Source organism: Neofelis nebulosa, chromosome 11, assembly GCF_028018385.1.
Source record: "Neofelis nebulosa isolate mNeoNeb1 chromosome 11, mNeoNeb1.pri, whole genome shotgun sequence".
NCBI lineage: Eukaryota > Metazoa > Chordata > Mammalia > Carnivora > Felidae > Neofelis > Neofelis nebulosa.
In genome coordinates, this window is record NC_080792.1 from 19720814 (window position 1) to 19740695 (window position 19882).

A 19882-nucleotide genomic window follows, 5' to 3' on the forward strand; every position below is an offset into this window, starting at 1 on the left:
TAATTTTGCTAGCTTAGGTAAACATGATTGGCATTCTCATTCACCTGTGTATTTTTCTAGACGGTTAACCCACTATTGGAGATTCCAATCAATATAGACAAAATTTCAATGATTTAGCAAAGAAATAAGAAGTTTTGCATCACGCCCAGAAAAAAGTAGCTGCATGTTTTATGTATTCATTTCTAGCAGTTCCAGCATCACGTGGGCTTAGTTTGGCTTCCAATCTGTACATAATACAGAAGCAAGACCTTTTTTTTTTCTCTAGCTTTCTAGAGAAATATTCACCTCCTTAAAGCGTTGGGAAAAACTGATCCAAGTAGATGGCTTTAAGAGAAGTGTAAGAAACTTCTCCAAGGGGCCTTCCCACCTCAGTTCCATTTTTTCTCTGACACCCATTTAATACCTACAATGACTTTCCTAGCATTTAACCTAATAATGCTTTCAAAGATTTAATATTACCCTCTTTCCCCTCAAATGATATTTGCATAAGCCATAATTAAGTTTTTGGAGTCTTATAAAAAAATTCCTATTGAAAGAAATAAAGCAGTGAGGCAAACATTGTAAATTGGAGTAGCTAATCACACAAAAAATGATAATAGCTTCTAAACTGTAAAGTCAAAATTTACTTATATTTCCTGAATATTATGACTATTCATATTTTAAGATCTATTTATGCTGAGATATATCTTTGCTTTCTAACTTGCTCTTTTATTCAAAATTATCTTGAACAACGAAAATCTTGCCACCCAATATCATAATCAAGCTATTGAACTTTTAAATTGAAGCCCAGTTCTTTTTTAGCACCTCATTTTCAAACATCAGGAGATGAAAAAGCATTTATTCTAAGATGCAAATTTTTAATTGTTTAGGAAAGCACAAGCTTCTTTGGACCTGAAATACCAATATGAAATGTCCTTTAACAAATAGGAATCTTTGAAAAGATGCAAATTCATCATTATTACTTTACCTCTCTCATTAATTTTCTATTTAACAGAAAATATTACATTTCATTGTATTACCATTTTGTCTTTTGCTTTATTACAGTCCTCAGCAGCTTTACAAATTCCTTACGAATCGGAAATGTGTAATTCGAGCTGTGCCTGTGACAGAACTCACACAGTTTATAATCACACAGTTCATATCACATGAGGTTGATAAGCAAATGGCAAGAAACACTGTACATTTCAGCAACATTTACTTCGATCAGTCCTCTGTGTCTGGAATGTTTTTTTCAGGGCTTACGAAAGGTCATTAGATGATTGAAATCAGAAGGGAAGGAGGGTGGGCATGTGACCAGGATACAAGTAAAACACGTAAATAATGAAGGAAGACCATAGAGGCAAAATGGTTGCCCTTGGAGTTGGTCTTATTAAAGTCCTCCGAACACAATATTTTCTCAGAACTTGGGACAAAAATTGCATTAGTGGCTTCTTTTTGAAGGTGACAGTTATTTTCAATATTTTATACAACGGAGTGATAAAACGACAGGAACTTTAAATTAAACCTTAGCATGCTACCAAACTAAGCTTTGTGTGCAAAGCTAGGTTGGGAATAGCCCTGCAGACATTTTTTTTTTTTTTTTATCAACTTAACAAATGTTTGTTTTCAATTCGTTTTTGACAATGGACTTAATAAACTCTTTTACCTAGTTAAGATTTATGAAAAGTGTTTCTCCCCCCACTTATCTCATTTATAGAATGTGTAATTTGCATAATGGTAAGACAGGGGCATTTTCATTCTTGCCTTTCAAGCACTTGCATTGTAATTTTCATGGTAATAGTAAGTGCACTTAACAACAATGGTCCATTGATCCAGTGTGTCTCCTACCTGCCCTAGAGCAACTGGGCAATTGTTCACCATAGAAGCCATGGAACAGATAACGGAATCGGCCATTAGTGGAGAAGCACTGCCTATAATGGTTTCAATAATAATTAATATGCAGGATAGCTAGTCCTGTCACACACCATTTCAGACTAGAATTGCATCTGTCAGTCCAAATCCTGACTCCATTCGAGGCATCCAGCACCGAATCTAGTTAGACAGCTAACTGAATTAAAACAAAAATCTACAGATGCATGATAAATGCACAGGATGCTATGTCACACATGAATGACTCCTGTACAGGCCAAATGACAGATGTATTTCCGCGACTCCAGGCCAGGCTCCAGCACAAACCACTCTTCATTTATCAATAATTGGGCCTTAATTTCATTTGGCAGTGGTGGGGCGGCATGCTCAGCTTCCTCTCCAATAGACGAACACTAATTAGACTTTTTTTTCAGGGGGAGGGGGGGTGGGCACCAATCTTTTGATTTTATTTCAAATAGTCAACCATAAGCAAAGTTAGAGCTTGTCCTTTGGAAGAGAGGGGTCTGTTTTACCCACAGCTCATTATCAGTGATAATATCTTGCCATGGGAACTCTTCAATTATTAATGTTCCATTTTGATAAAGATGAGAAACATAGGAGAGGCAAGTAAAAAAAGAAATACGAGGATGGATTGAGCTTATACAGCAGGTCTCTTAGAGTACGTGCTGCTTGCTCTTCTCTTTGCTGAGTTTTACTTTGATTTTTAGGTCACCGAGTGGAGTGTGTGTGTGTGTGTGTGTGTGTGTGTGTGTGTGACAAAGAGGGAAAGAGAAACAGAGACAGATTCACAAACATCACAGACAGATGGACTGGTAATGTAAACAGGGAAATTGTAGAACAATTCTTAAAATTGTCATTATAAAAGGAGAAAACTATTAGGATTACTTTCATAGGCTATCATGTGAATTTTCACACCAGTTCTAATGTGGTGGTTCTATTTGAGGTGAATTCATTGTAACAATTACAAAAATGCCTGAGAGTTTAACAAGTTCCAAGTTGGAAATGCCTCCCACCATGAAATTTCCAGTCATGTATTCAAGAGAACACACTAAGTCTCTACCTTGTGTCATATAAACCAGCCCCAGAATTACAAAAGGTACATGGAAATACCCGTATATTGGCCACGACCCCTTTGTGTCTACAGTATGGGGATTAACATTCTCTCTCTCAGTGTACACAGAGTCCAAATGTTCATTTCTTCCCCTTCTTAGGCAAGAGGCAAATTGGCATGGCAGATCACAGACTGTGGCTTTCCCCCCGAGGTGCATCTCTTTCCATTTAAGGAGTTGTTGTTAGTTGCTCATTTGGACTTAGAACTGGCTGTGCTTTTCAGGTTCTCTTGAGCTTCTTGCTTCTCCTTCCAAATGCCACCCCACAATGAGTGACAAATGGGTGCCTCGCTTCTCCCTCAACTTCCAAAGAGGAGCTTAGTGTCAGCAGGGAGTCCTGTTGATCTACTCTTGAGATTTTGCTGTTCCCTGCCATGCAGACGCTCTTAGATATCACATTTATTATTCTTTGTTGGCATAGGTGATGGCAGTGATGTTGTCCTGAGGACTGATTGCTATGCCCAGATGATCTGTTGAAGTTGGCTGCCTGATCCAACACACAGCATAATTGAGGAGGACAAGGAACAGAATCCATTCCCGTTTCACCCCAGTAACTATGCCAAATTCAACAGAGAGCTCTCCATATGGTCTAACACAAGTGAGGTAATGTGTATATTATGCCATAATAAATGAAGTCTCATAGGTTTCAATGGCTCATAGTAGCTATCAGGAATCTTTCCTAGCAACTCATGGGAAACTGAGCAGCATGTCATAAATGGTAAAGCCATAAATAATTTTGCAACTCAGCCACCAGGGTTGTTGTGAAATGCTGTGCTTGCATTATCCATTCTAAACACTGACAGACATGTGAGCGTGTCTGCCATTTTGTAAGCAGGCTCCCCTGCAGAACACAGGAGCACTGAAGAACTGGCATTTTAATTGTGAAAGACTCGCAATCTTAAGGAATTCTGAAGACTCTGGTCTATATATTGTGCTATTTTTAATTCCAGACAAACAGGATTTTTAAAGACTTCTCAGGAGCTATTGAATGAGAAAGATAAAATAGAGTACTCACGGGGTATATTGTATTATTACTTAAAACATTCACTGACCCTTCCTTTGGGAGGATTCTACTTCCCTACTCCATTGACATTGTTTGGCCATGTGACTTGGCCAATGAAATGTGAGTGAAAGTGTCCCATGTCAGTTCTCAGCAAAAGCTTTAAGAGCGCTCAAATGATTCTGCCATGTTGTCTTACCCTCTGCCCTGAAGCCAGTAATATCCCAGATTGGGGCTGCTCCGCGAGTCTAAGTGCTAGAGTGAGGGCAGGTGGAGCAGAGCCACAGCCAACCTGTAACATGAGCAGAAAACTGCTGCTGTTGTCAGTCACAAAGATTTGGGGATAATTTATTACTGCAGAATAATTTACTTTAAGATGGCTGATATAGATCATAGCACATGTTTAAGATAATATGGACTATTTAATTCTAATTACTTTAACATTAACATTTAATATTGGCAACCCATGAACCTGAACAAATGATAACAAGAGGTTTGGTTTTCAGTCATACACACACACACACACACATACACACACACACACACTTCTGTTACCATTAACCCTTTTCTACTTGGGCATGATTCCTTGGGTTGACCTACAGCAGTCTATAACCAGCATGTGTCTGCCATTACCCTTGTATGCAAAGCTGCTGGTGTGTCCTTCTCTGTTACCTATCTGACCTCATATTGCCTAGCAGTCTCTCTCCCTTCTGACCCTCTTAAGAAAAGAATTCAGAGACCATCTGCGGGTATTTCAAGGTTTGCTGTTCTACACTACCATACATTAGTACATGGTAGTCCATGGTAATACCATGGTCATATTGAGTTTAAAATCTGCCATTCCCTACGGGGATCAAATTAGTTGTATCAAATTCCTCCCGGAAAAATGCAGACCTGGGGATAGTGTACTTGGGCAGAGGTTCCTGAAACTTAGATTGAAGTCAAGGATGGGACAGACTTGACTAGAAGTCTATAAGGGGTAGGTAGGACCATGGTCTCTGGGGATAGATCCAAGGGGTCAACACCTGGCATAAAAAAGAAATGAGATCAGAGTGTGGGAAGGAGGCTGGGAAAGGAAGGGAACCCTGAGATAGGTACCCACGGGCTTTCCAGCTGGGACCCAGAGCATTGTAAGGTGCTTTGGTTTTGCCCTTGGGTATAAAAGTTCCTGTTAACAGAAAACGTGTCAAGGTCCTAATCAGCTCAGTGTGCTTACATGTTTACATGAACAAAGTTGTGCTCAGCCCTTGTACCAATGAGTATATCTGTGGTCGGTCTCCAGAAAGGTGAGCCTGGAAAGCAGAACCCCAGATCTGTGTGTGTATAACTTTCTACAGGGTGTCTAACCTCTGCCTCTGGGTGCTCCTCAGAGGCCTGTAACTATTTGCCATTTTGTGGACCAGGGCCTGTTTTTCACATAGCAAACTGAGCAAAATCATGACAATGTAAATTAGGTTTTTCCTAAAACTCACCTAAAGGCTTTCACGTGTGTGTAAATTTATGCACTGTTCTTTGGTCTTTAATTTTACCTTTCTTCTAAGTATCAGTGGTAATAATATTTGGTCATTTTTTCCTATTTTAATATCCTTATTTGGTGAAACAAAAAAGTAGCAACCCCAAGTTAGTCTGTTTTCTTAAAACTTTACTGGCATGTGAAATCAGAAGTCCAGGATCCAAACTGTCACAAGGTTTTAACAGGATCATTCTCCTGACCACAGGGCAGCAAAGATACAAATCCAATGACATTGGGAGGACCCGGGAAACTGGGAAGATTAAGTCTTTTCTCCTCTTGTCTTCCTGCCACTAGACTTCCATAGTTGGGAAGATTCTGAGTGAAGGCTAAACCTCATTTTATCTGGGGCTTCCAAGGACTCCTAGAAAGTGTATATTTTCCCCAGTAGACTTTGCAAATGGTCTTATACTTTTCCAATGAAAGGGTAAATTTATAGAGGGCACTGAACTCCGTGAAAAGCAGAAGTCTAAGTTTCCGGTGCCACTTTACATTTATTAAAAGTTGACTAGTCTACGCAAGGCTAAAGGTTGTATTTGTCTGTTGTTACACTCCTCATTGTGTGCCCCGTTCTCCTTTCTGGGTAGAGCTTATTCCAAGGCTCCCAGTGACCCTCACTTTGTACATCTCCTTAAGAATATCTGTGCTGGGTGGGATTCCTTATTGCTAGTGTAGGAGAGGAAACATAATTTTCCCTCTACTCTGCTGAGTTCTTAGCTTAGACCCCTATAACAAAAGACAGATTAGCAAGAGAAAAGGTTTATTAACATGTATACCTCATAGGAGATACCAGGGAAAAATTAGAAACTCTCAAGGTGGCATAGATTTCAGGCTTAAAAATCATCTTAATAAGGAAAGAAGAGGGGAGATGTAGGCCTCTTGGACAGTAAATGATTTTTAGGGAAGATAGATGGGCCCTTAGAAGAATAGATAGGAGGCACGATCGTCTGTGACAAAGTATGGCTGGGTGTGGTGTCCACTCCTAGTCTCCTATCCTGCAATGAGTCAGTCTTCCCTGGTTGGTGAAATTCCCAGGGAAGGGATTGTGACAAAGGAGTTCATTCTGGAGGATCTGCCTTTAAGAAGATAAAGGGAGTTCAGAGAAAGCCTCTCACTGCATCTACTGGCTTTTATTTCAAGTGCCTACAGCTCAAAATAATCAATATACCAAAGCAGCAAATTTTGGGGTGGCATGTCCTGTTACCCTTCTTTAGCAGCAGAAAAAAACCTGTGACTACCTTCAATGAACAACCTTATTGTAAGGGTATCATATCCTGGGAAGAATGGGATACCCTTCCAACAACTATGTTTAGGGTAGCAACTGAAACTAAAAAGTGCATAGAGAAAATAAGCCTTGGAAAGATATGAGTAGCACTAGGAACCTAAGTGGCAGGAACTCAGGTCTTTTCAGCATGCCAGCACTGGGATGAATCCATTCCATTTATCATCATCATCACCATCATTGTCATTCTCTCAATATTTGAATTCTAAAGACAGCCTAATATCCTGACTAATGTCTTATACCCAGCCTTGGCCTAAGAAGGGTGAGACATCCTACTGGGTACTTTCATTAAGACTAGAGGCAATGGACGAGGGGAAATCTCCAAAAGGGAGGCTTGGGGCCTATGACCAAGAGGTAAATGGTGGGTCCTGGATGGGCAGAACAACAGATATCCACTTTAGTCTCCAAAGAGAACTTTCTTCTCTGCATTCCACACTTAGACCTCTTACATCTCTCCAAATCAAACTCATCAAATTATGTTAGCTAGAAACTCCTAAATTTTTAAACTCACAGGGCTGAGGGGTACTTCTATTTTAGCAAGAAGGACATCTTAACTTAAAAATCATTTCATAAGTAGCAAAAATCGACTCCCTAAGAATAAGGCCAATACTGTATGTCAGGTAGATTTGCCGTGGGTTTTACCATCAGGGAATTTAATAAATCAGATCGATGACCTTAATGATAAACTTTAAATGTTAATAGGAAAAAAAATGCTGGCTTCTAATCATATTACCACTCCCAAATCATTCACCAAGCTAAGCATTTTAACTAGCCAAATACCTGTGGCTGCTTTTACCACTTGAGTTAGAAACACCAAAGAAAAAAAATTTGTAAAGACTCTCTAGTGATATTTAACTGTTTAAGACAATATGCTGAATGTCATAAATCTTTTGTGAAAGCTAACATAACTTTATATTCCTTAGAACCGAATGTTCTACAGATTATCCTCTATATCCTAGATCAATTTATGCCAGCAAATCTGGTTATAGATATAACTTTAACAGAGGATTTCTGTAAGAAAAATAACTCTGGTACTGAAAGGGTCTATTCCATCTCATTTAGTTTTTGATTATTTAAGAATATTTGGATTTAATATTATTTTATAATATTTTGTGCACTGCTACTGAAAAAATAATCTTAATGAGTTTTTAGTGCCATAGGCCTTTATTGTCTTTTTTTGTGCACATGGTCAATTTAATTTTCAGCATAGTAGAAAAAAATTTTTTTCACATTGTAAGGAGGAATACAGCTTGCTAGAATTGGATACATAGTTTTTCTAAAAGGGAGTAGGTGCCTTATTCAAATGTACTAGCATAGAATATGCTAATAGATTAATTAGTTCTGTATTTTCTAGAAAATTTTTTCATACTTGCCATCTTTTTTACAGGTCCCATGAAATTTAAATGGAAATAAAACACATAGTGATAACCTTTGCCTTCTGTGCCCCTGATAATCATCTGCTGTCCCTTCTATTGATTATCTTGCCAACTTGTCAGCTCTAGGATGCCGCGCAAAAGGAGAACATTGTGACAGCCAGACAGCAGGCAGCAAGGTAGGAGATATGGGATGTTAGAAGGATGTTAGTTTGTATCCCAATAACCAACTAAGTTCTTCTCAGTACTGATTTCAGAGTGTGTAGTTTGAGCTTGGAATGAGTTACTTACAGTCTTCTCAGAAATATGGAATCATTTAGAAAAGCTGATACACATTGGATGAACCCAAAAACTTCCAAAGTACTCTATCTTGGAATTACAAAGGAATGGGGGAAAATGGTATTGAATATTTGCAAAGTTGAAGGTATATAGACTTCCACTACCTCCTCTTCCTACCCCCATCCTTCTAACCAATTATGGTGTTTCAAAAGCAGTACATTTACCTGAGATTTGAGAGGGCAAACTCAGGTCAGTCCTAGCTCTTTTATGACCTGGTCCTGTGGGAGGTGCTAAGCAAATGACCCAAATTCTCACTCTGAGTTTCCTTGCAGTGGATCTGGAGGGATTAAGTGAAATAATCTATCAGAAGTGCTACCATCTAATGAGAACCTATACGTCTCAGGCACTTTACATGTACTCAATCCAGATAGAATCTAAAAGAAAGGTATCACCATCACCATGTAGTGTTTGGGATACTATAGTTAAGAGAGTTGAATAATTTGGAAATGAGCTCACGTTTTTGGACTCCAAAACCTAGATATGTTTTCCTATTGAATTACACGTCATGTGTGCTTATAAAGATTTAGAATTGGTATGTTTGTTCTAAACAGATTTAGAACTAGTCTGTTTGTTCCTGTAAACCCATACCAAATTGGAAGTGTCTGCAAAAAAGTGTTCAAACTTAATGTCCTGTGATGAGAAGAAAATCATGAAGGAGGTGCACATACTACCATATTATATTATGAATTATATTTGAAGACTTTGCACTCATAGGGGCTCTACCATGAAGCTACTGGAGGGATCATGCTACCTTTTCAGTACCTAACATCATTACTGTATTCAATCATGAGACTAGATACCACTTAATAGTTAAATATATAATAATTTGATAATAAAATTTGAGAGTCCAAAGTGTAAATCATGAAAGCAAATAGGAATCCCAGAGAATTAGATCAACTACAAACATTTCAGGAATATTTTCTATTTACTACTTCTCCCAGAACTAATATTATTTTAGCATCAGGTATATTCTAAGATGCTTCTTGGTACCCTGGAATATTATCCAAGAAGAGAAACAGGCTGGTATACTGAGAAGTCTGTTGAAATTGAACTCAGGAGATCCAGGGTCCAGTCCCTGCTCTCTCATGACTAAGTTTTCTAACTTCAGGCAAGTCAAACTTTCTCTGGGCCTTTGTAAAGCAGATCCAGTCATTTCTAAGGTGTTTTCTAGCTCTGAGACTATATGACCTGCAGTAGCTAAGGGGCACGGTAAGGTAGATCATGTGGTTGCTTCTCCAATGGCACAGGCAACAGTATGCCTAATTCTTAGCCATCAAAGACAAATATAAAGAGATGGAAACATTCTCTTTGCTGGCCATTTGCAAGCACTTGATTGTCCACTGCCTCTCTCGCCTTTTGCAGGGTCCAGCACACATCACGCAGCCCATAAACGGTCATTGAGAGCTCCTGCTGCTGCTACTGAACATGATAATGATAAAAGTGATCATGCTCATGATGTTGATGATTATGACGATGATGGACTGGTGTAGTGAGGCAAGGAAGCTTAATGAGAACGTTTCAGGGACAGTTTCTTGCATATCATACTTCTTCTGCCATCTATTTCCTCTAAGTTCATTTTCCCTGGCTAATAAGGATCCAAAGCAATGGAAGTCATCAAGTGATCCTTTCCAGACTCCAGAAAGGCAGACATAAATTTGAAAGGTTTTATTCTTCTTCTATAGCTCTGAAATTTGGCTCCTCGGGTGGGAGGAGGTGACTGCTATGGGTTAAACAGTGTCATTCTGAATTATCTTAGTCAAAGATAGTTTTTGCTTGTTTTGTGGTCAGAACTACATCTCGATAATTCATAATCCTTTGTGAAAAGTTTCTTTTCTAAAAATTAGCTTTTATTCTTGGGAGACTTGTATTTACTCTTTTCCAAACATTGAGTTTTCAGGAGATAATGAAAGGCTGCAGGTTGGAAGTGAGAGCAGACCTTCACCATTTCGTGTTATGGTGGAGGCACTGTCTATGCCAGGATGCCTGGACCCAACTGTCACTGTTCTGAAGTCCTTGTGCAGTGTTTTGGAATCCTGAATAGCCTAGATCTTGGGCTATATATTGATGTTATATATTGTTGCATTCCAATGGGTTGTGTTAAAGGAAAATGCACCAGGCCAAAATGAATTAATTAGTTAGTAAATAAATTAATTTAAGAAACCAAAATAGTAAAAACCAGAACACTGAAAGAATTTCCTGAGGATCCTTAGAAACACATGGATCAGTGATCCTAGACACCCTTCAGTGAAGTGTGTTGGAAGTTCAGACTAATTGATTAGGGGCGTTAAAGGAAGTATGACCTCAAGAGACATCCGCGGCAGGTAGGTAATATTCAGAATCAGTTATTTTTCTCACAATTTCATGTTAGGAAATGTATTGATTAGTAGTTTTTTTTGGAAGCTTGTGTTTAAACTATTCCTGTATATTTTGAGTTCAAAAAAATTGTGTCTCTTCACATTAAAGCTTGTATCTTCTCTTTCCTTTGTGCTCCTCACACAGTGAGTAGTTAATGACTGCCTTTTAAACACATCATCAGGGAAATACAAATCAGAACTACGATGAGATACCACCTCACATCTGTCAGAATGGCTAAAATTAACAACACAGGAATCAACAGATGTTGGTAAGGATACAGAGAAAGGAGAGCCCTCTTACACTGTTGGTGAGAATGCAAACTGGCTGGTGCAGCCACTCAAAAAGTTAAAAATTGAACTACCCTATGACCCACAATTGCACTACTAGGCATTTATCCAAAGGATACAAAAATACTAACTTGAAGGGGCACAGGCACCCCAATGTTTATAGCAGCATTATCAGTGATATATATATATACATACACACACACACATACATACATACATACATACATACAATGGAATGTTACTCAGGCATCAAAAAGAATTGCCATTTGCAATGATGTGGATGGAGCTAGAGTGTACTATGCTAACTGAAACAAGTCAGAGAAAGACAAATACTATATAATTTCATTCATATGTGGAACTTAAGAAACAAAACAGATGAACATAGGGGAAAGAAGAAAATAAAAAGAGAGAGGGAGGCAAACCATAAGAGACTATTAACTATACAGAATAAACTGAGGGTTGATGGAGGGGTGGTGGGTGGGGGTTGGGCTAAATGGGTGATGGGGATTAAGGAGGGCACTTGTAGGGATGAGAACTCGGTGTTATATATAAGTGATTAATCACTAAATTCTACTCCTGAAACCATCATTACACTACATGCTAACTAACCAGAATTTAAATAAAAACATCAAACAAAAAAATAATAATAAACACATAATTGAAAAAAGAAATCTCTCAGATTAAGATTGAGATGCAAAGGTTTGAGTCCCTTTTTATTTTTCAAATAAATCAATTTAAGAATTAGAAAAAATTTCTTAACTCACTTAAATCCCACCCTATTTGTTCTTTGCTTCCATTTATCAACTCAGAAAACATTGGTCATAAGTCTTGTCATCTGTTTGCGGCCAGATTGCTTTGCCTTGTTACCTAGAGCAACAATTGCGAGCAGCAGCCTATGAGTTTTGAAGTAAACTATTTTTATAGTGAAAATAAGATGGTTTTTTTTGCATAATTGTCCCATAAGTCATTGTTAGGCCAATTTTCAATGTCCCCATAGATACTAAGACAGAAGACATGGCATAATTTACAACACGGAACTATATTTTATTAGTAAGTCTCCACTCTCCCAAACATTTTAAAAATAATAAGATAATAACTAATTGACCAAATAATTAGTGAAAAGGCTGAGTCTGAAAACCAAGTCTCCTGAATTTCCAGTCCTGAGGCAGGCTACCACTTATGTAATATATTCATAATAAATACATTAAAGACATAAATTAGGACATGCTCATTAGAATTGGTGGTGACAATAATATTGCCTGGAATACAAATCATCTAATCTCTTGCCCTATACAACCTAGCCCTCTATTCTGGTTAGGAAAAATGCCCTTACCTGTGTTCTTATTGGTTCATTTGCTTATTAATGCTGAGAGGATGTTCGCTCTTTACATAACTATTAGGTAATGTGCACAGCCAAAGAGCATTTGCAAATTCTCCTTTATTCACAGGTTTTCTTCCCCACACCTGATTTTCCAAGTGAAAACCATTTCAAGATATTCATTCTTTCCGTACCTTAAAGGTGTTTAAAGAAAAGAGGAATCAACATTTTTGGGAAACCTATGATGTACCAGGTATGTAATATACAAATATCATTTCAATTAATTATGCTCCTTGGATGAAAGAACAATGGCGGCAAGCAGTACGTGTGATGTGTGACGATTCCAATGCTCTTGTTCTCACTGGTTTCTCCTTTGCAGTACCCCAAGTACCCCAGGACAGCTAGATTTGAGATTCTTTTCAACTTATATGTTGTTAGTGGTAAGTGTAAAAGAAAAGCTTCAACTTGCAAACCAAAGGTGTTAGTCCTAAGCCCAAATATGCTGTAACAAACGTACCTTCAAGAGTCTCAAGACTCAAGTTTCAAGAGAAACCTATGGGAAAATAGGTTTCTGTATCCAGATACATTCAAAGCTAATGGTTCTTACACAGAAGTGAAAGGATTTCAACTTAGAACCTGATGTTGCTAATATGATTTTGCTGTGTTTTTCAGAGGGTTTTTCATTTAGTTTCTTTGATAGCAACAGTGTGGTTTACACAGAGTTTTGAAGAATTCTGTGTAAATTAATCAAACCCGTATGGAATAAATCTTCAGAAAATACAATCAAGATTAAATGACTGGTTTGAACCAAGTTGAAAATGTTTGGAAAAACATCCAGGGTAATTTGTCCAAGTTCTCAGTCCAGCTTTGAGAATTTAAAATCACATTTGAAATTTTATAGAAGTTCTTAAAATTTGTTCACAGTCCTGCCAAAATTTCTACCTGGTTCCTTTAGCACAATGTTAGCCCTACATCATCATGGACAGAATTCTACTCAATAAATAATCAATAAAGTCAGGTTTGCAACAGAAGTTGCTTTCATGATGTGGGCTTCCAGGAAGCTGACAGATTTCTTTGTTCATGTTTTAAACTGATATACAACAGAAGAGAGTGCTTAACAAGGTCCTCTCGACCTTCCTCAGACTATATGCAAAAATAAATTTTAAAATGAATCTTTTACCTAAAGAGTGAAGACTATAAAACCCTCAGAAAAGAATATAGAAGGAATCCTTTCTGACCTTGGAGCAAGTAATGCTTTCTTGGGTAAGACAGCCAAAGCATAAACAACAAGAAAGAAAAATAGATAAATTGAACTTTGTCAAAACTGCAATTTTTTTTTTTTGCTTCAAAAGACACGAGTCAAGGAAGTGAAGAGATAACACACAGAATAAGGGGAAATATTTGCAAATCATGTGACTTCTAAGGGACCTGGGCCCAGAATATATAAACACTCAATGGTAAAAAGAAAACCTGATTTTAAAAAATAGGCCCAGGGTTTAGATTGATATTTCTCCAGAGGAGATACACAAATGGCTAATAAGCATATGAAAAGATGCTCCACATCATTAGTCACCTGATTAAGAAAATGCATTTCAAAACCACAATGAGATACCACTTCAACCCTACTAGAATTTCTGCCATCAGAAAGACAGATGATTAGTGTTGGTGAACATGTAGAGAAATTGGTACCCGGGGTGCCTGGGTGGCTCAGTCGGTTGAGCATCCGACTTCGCTCAGGTCATGACCTCACAGCTTGTGAGTTCGAGCCCCGCGTCAGGCTCTGTGCTGACAGCTCGGAGCCTGGAGCCTGCTTCAGATCCTGTGCCTCCCTCTCTCTCTGCCCCAACCCACTTGCATTCTGTCTCTGTCTCTCTCAAAAATAAATAAACATAAAAAAATTTTTTTAAAGAAACTGGTACCCTCATACAGTGCTGATGGGAATGCAAAATGGAGCAGTCACTTTGGAAAATAACCTGGCAGTTTCTTGAAATGTTAAACATAGAATTACCACATGCCCCAGCAATTCCACTCCTAAGTATAAACCCAAGAGAAATGAAAACATATGTCCACACAAAAACCTGTACATGAATACTCACAGTAACATTATTCATAATAGCGAAAATTGGAAACAACCCAAATGTTCATCAATTGTGAGTGGATAAACAAAATGCTATACGTCTCTACAATGTAATATTACTTAACAATAAAAAGGAAGGAAAAACTGATACCTGCTACAAGGTGGATGGACCCTGAATGCATCATGCTAAGTGAAGGAAGCTGTCACATATTGAATGATTTGACTTCACGTGTTTGGAATATTCAGACTAGATGAATCCATAGAAACAGAAAGAACATTAATGGTTTCCAGGAACTGGTGAGAAAGGATTTGGGGGAGAGACTGCTAAAGGGGCACGGGGTGCTGAACACATTTGGAAATTAGACGGTGATGATAGGTGCACAACTTATTAAAGATACTAAAAAGCAGTGAATGACAGACTTTAAAAGGGTAAATTTTATGGCATGTGAGTTACATTTCAGAAAAGCTGTTTTTTTAAAGACCCTCTTGAAATAAACAGTTCTTTCTGTATCATACATCATTGAGGGTGGGGGGTCCACAGTTTTACGCAGATAGCAGCTTTTTACAACATTGCCTCATAGGACAATAAATTGGTTAATGCAGGGCAGAGGGAAGGTGTTTAATCAGTCAAGCATGATGCATGGCATTAAAATCATCAACTCATGGACCAAATGTTCATCTTCTAATTGGTTGTCATTGCCCTGTAGAGACATCATCTTTATTTGAAAGTCTACAGAAAGCCTCTATTCTTAACATCTGTAGGACACTAGTGAATGCCTCTGGTACTGCGATCTCCAAGTAGCCCCCAGAGAAGCCAAATCAGATAAAGATCAACTACAATTAGACTGTACTGGATATAATTTACCCCCCTCTCAGCTTTAGTTCTCGTTACATCATTTTACCATGCAGAGAATTATACATGCAACCGCTGATTTAAAAAGTGAGACATACATTAAATCAGAGCAATACTTAAATAGTTTTAGGAAAAACTTTTGTAATTATAATCAGCCTTTGAAGAAAATGGCTATTTTTATTTTAGACACCAAATTAGACATTTCACAAAATATTTATGTTAAACTTTCATAAATTTTCATAAAGAAAATGAAATTTCATCCAATCCTATCATTCTAATATTCTGTCATTTTATATATATTGTATCAAGAAGCTGCTCTATACTAGCCATGTGGAGTACACAGATGTATCTGGATATATGGCCTCTTTATTCAGGTAACATAATACGTATTTCCAAAAACAAGACTACCTCATGTAAAACCATAGGACATTGTGTAACTAGATGAAATGACCAATTTTATCCAAACTTCTTTGCAAACATTAGCCAGTAATAGGTAATGGAATAAATCAAGTCCTTCATTATCCGTGAAGACATCATTCTTTGATTAAGTCTCTAGAATATGAAATTAGTGGGTGACTTTTCACTCACCAAAGTAGGTATGTGAGTGTAAAGAAAGCCATGGGCACTCTTAGGTCATCTGTATGAGTCAGGAATGCAGATGGATAGTAAAATTGGCTGGGTTATTAACACAATGCACCTGCCTTTCTGCTTAATAACCTGTTGTTTGATCTCATGATGGCCTAATGATGATCTATAGCCCCAAAAAAACCAACCATGTTTTCTAAGGCTCAACTGCGGAAATGGGAAGCATTAGGAAACATTGCTCAAAGAGAAGTGCCCAATAATGAGGAAGCCTACATTTTTCCCAGAAGCAACATGTTAAATCTCCCACTTCCTACTGATTACAGCTCAAATGTTTCCTTGAGGTAATTCCTTGAAAGTGTGCATATGTGGCCATTCTCCATGGCTAACACGTACACATGATTGGAACGGGAAGCATACGGAACAGATCTGAGGTCATTAGAAGCTAAAAATACTGAACCCTCATACTTGCCCTGGAGCAAGCGTTCTCTAAAAGTGTCAAAGGGATTATAATAACATGAACCAAACAGCCAGTTCTACCCATTAGTATCGTGTGCTTTATAGATACCAAGAAACAGAATGATTCCTTCATGCACCAGGCTTTCATAAAGGAAGGGGCTTCATTTATTTGGTCTTTTGTTTATTCCACAACCATTTATCAAGTTTCTTCTGTGTGTCAGAATCTGTGCTAAGCAGTGGGGATGTAAAGGTGGAAGAGACAATTCTAGCCTCAGGAGGATGAGAGGTGAGCAAGGAAGACAGACATGGTACATTGTCATAAGGGCTCTAATAAAGATATGTTTAAGTGGTTCGGAGGACACAGTGTCTTACACTACTGGAGGTTAGGGCTGTTTCCCCAGAAGATAGTGCTCTGATGCAGCATTGAAGGAGAATCTGGAGGTTGCCAGGCTGAACAATGACAGGAGGGCACTCTACGAACAGGAAACTGCATGTACACGTACAAAAAGCAGTAGGCAAGAAAGGGCACGAATAGAAGCCAAAGGTGGCCCAGGGGAAATAATGCAGATTACAATGGGGAAGGCAAATGAGAGTCAGATTGGAAAGTGCCTTGACTTTGCCCAAAGAATTGAAACTTTGCTTTGAAATCAATGGAATACTATTCCAGGACTTTTGAGAGGGGAATGACATGATGAGGGATTTTCCCTTTCATTTAGCATCATTTTGTTTTTACAGTCAACCCAGATGGCATGTGGTGTGAGTGAGGATAACAACAGAGGTGGGTGAAAACGATGATAAGAGACATAATGAAGAGGGTTCTGGATATCAGGGGAAAGGCGGTAAGAACAATAATGAGGTCATGGGAAAAGGAAATAATTGGATATTTCAATAATTGGATATGTGCAAGAGATATTTAGAAGTAGGATCAACAAGGCCATAGAAGTAAAGGAGAGGGAGGAAACAAGAATAATTCCCATAGTTTCCTTAATGAAGAGGGTGAATAAAGGAAAATGTTTTGGGGAGAAAATAAGTTCTGTTTGATACATTTGAAGTATATGATAAGCAGTCAGAAACATGATTCTAGACTTAAGAAAGGTATCTCACTAGAAATACGCATTTGACATGTGTTGGCATATTTAAGGTATTGGAGTAATTGAAGAATCCCAGGGACTCTTACAAATAGACAAGTACTGGGGAATATCAATGTGTAAGGAGAAGACAGGGAGAGAGGAGCCAGTGAAGGAGGTTGAATAGATACGGTCAGAGAGTTTCAACAGAAGCAGGAAAGAGCATTGAATAGAGGCAAGAGAGAGTAGTGCCCCCAAAGCCAAGAGACTAGAGTGACAAGTAATTGTCACCTACTCTTTTAAAACATAGGACACTAAGCCAGATAAGGAGCTAAAAAAGGTAAGGGAAAGATTTTGTTTGTTTGGTTTGTTATATGGAGTGAATTTCAAGTTTATACGCTAGGAGGAAGAGGCCAATGGAAATGGGGGAGGTTGACGACACTACACAGTTGAGAAGATAGGGTACACAAATCACATGTCCTTGGAAAGCACTACAAAGTAGTCAATATAATGGGTGCTCTATGAATTGCAGGTGAAGTAGAAGATTACGGTGTCCTGCAGTGGTCAGAAAAGGTTTAAGGAAAGACATGAAGCAGGGATGACCCTACTTAGAATGGACTCTGTCACCTCTCCAAATTAAGAGGCTTTGGAGGTAATCACGCTTTGTCGCCCATGGATTGGTCCTCCCTTCTTATTTACTATTATATTTACATGATAACAGTATTGCCTATGATGAAGGCTTATTGTTAAGATGAAATGATTGAAACCAAGTAGAAGTGTACCAGTTAGAATTTAAAGCCTGCTGTTTTTATTGCTGAGCCTCTCATCAACGTCCGTTTTGTAAACCAGTCAAGTTCACAGCAAGACTACCATCTACCTTACGTCCTCTGTGAGAATTTCTATGATGTATTGTATGCGCTAGGAAATGCAGAGATGCTCTCTTCAAGCTATTTTAAGAATTGTTCTTATAACATGGTTCATCAGGTATTAAACTAGGTAGAATAAATATAAGGAATTTTTCTTGCGTGGAGTTTCTCCTCCACTGGCTGTCAGCTTGGTGAGGAACATCATAAATCACCCTGACAGCTATAGTGGCTGGGCCAGAGTTGTTCTGCCAAAATGGAGAGTTAGAAATTTGTTTATAATTCACAAAAAAATTATCTCATTTCTACTGCTTATGGTAATTGTACCCAGATTTACTAATGACACATACATCCAAGGAATGGGGAAGTAAGGAAGAAGGAGGTTATATTGGCAAGGATATATAATCCTTTTCTAAATGCTGATGGGGCTAGGTAAGTTAATAGAATAGGAGGTGCCAATAAGATAAAAAAAATAGCCCCCACTAAAGAGTATTCATACTATAATTATTGATGGTAACTGACATTATGATACAGTTTTGATATTACATTATAGAACACTGTTATACATGACAACTCTTACAATTCTCCTATCAAATGTATATTAGGTATTTTTGCCCTGTGACACAAAAAGAAGAGATACTGAGAATAGCTAAATTCCCATAGCCAAGCAGTGGGCCTGGGCTTGGACCCTGGCCTTCTCTACCTTTTGGACCATGTCACAGCTATTGCTTCCTTGATCCATGTGAAAAAACAAAAAAACAAAAAAACAGAAAACTTTTTTCTCTCATAGTTGCTGCCAGAGCATGTATGTTGTAGTTCTTACTGTGTCAAATACTAATAATAGCTTACAGTGACTGAGAACTTAAGATGTACCAGGCTCTGCTCTAAGCTCTTTATGTTAAATCTGTGTGGTAAAAACTATTAAAATCCCCATATTAGGGATGATAAATCTAGGCATTGAGAGGTTAAGGAACTTTCCAAAGGTCACATACCTAGTAAGTGGTGGGGGAAATGGATGCTAGGCTCTGTGCCAAATGCCTTTACATGGATTATTTCATTCAATTTTCAACATAATCCATATTAGTGCCCTATTAGGTATTAACATCCTCCATTTTTTCACATGTCAATGATGGAGTTTAAAGATAAATAACAGATCCAAAACCAAGTCGGTTTAAAAGAAGATTCTGTATACATGGAACTAATAAAAATACCTAAACAGGTAGCGTATACAGGTTAATTAGGACATGAGAGGCATTTCTACATAACAAATGCCTTAGCTCATTGAATCTTGCATAGCGAATCTCTCAAAGATTTCTTTGAAATTTAATTTATTTTGGAAGTGATCTTTCTGTGAAGTATGTGTAATTCCTTGATCGTTAACATACGATATGGATTATTCTTTATGTATGAGTTAGTTGTATAAACTTTGGGTCTATTGTTAAAACACAAGGCCCTTAAGGATGTCGGGTCCTGGCTTTTTGCTGCTATATCCAGCAGATTCTTTTGTTTACTCTGTAACTTTCATATGCAGACTGCTAG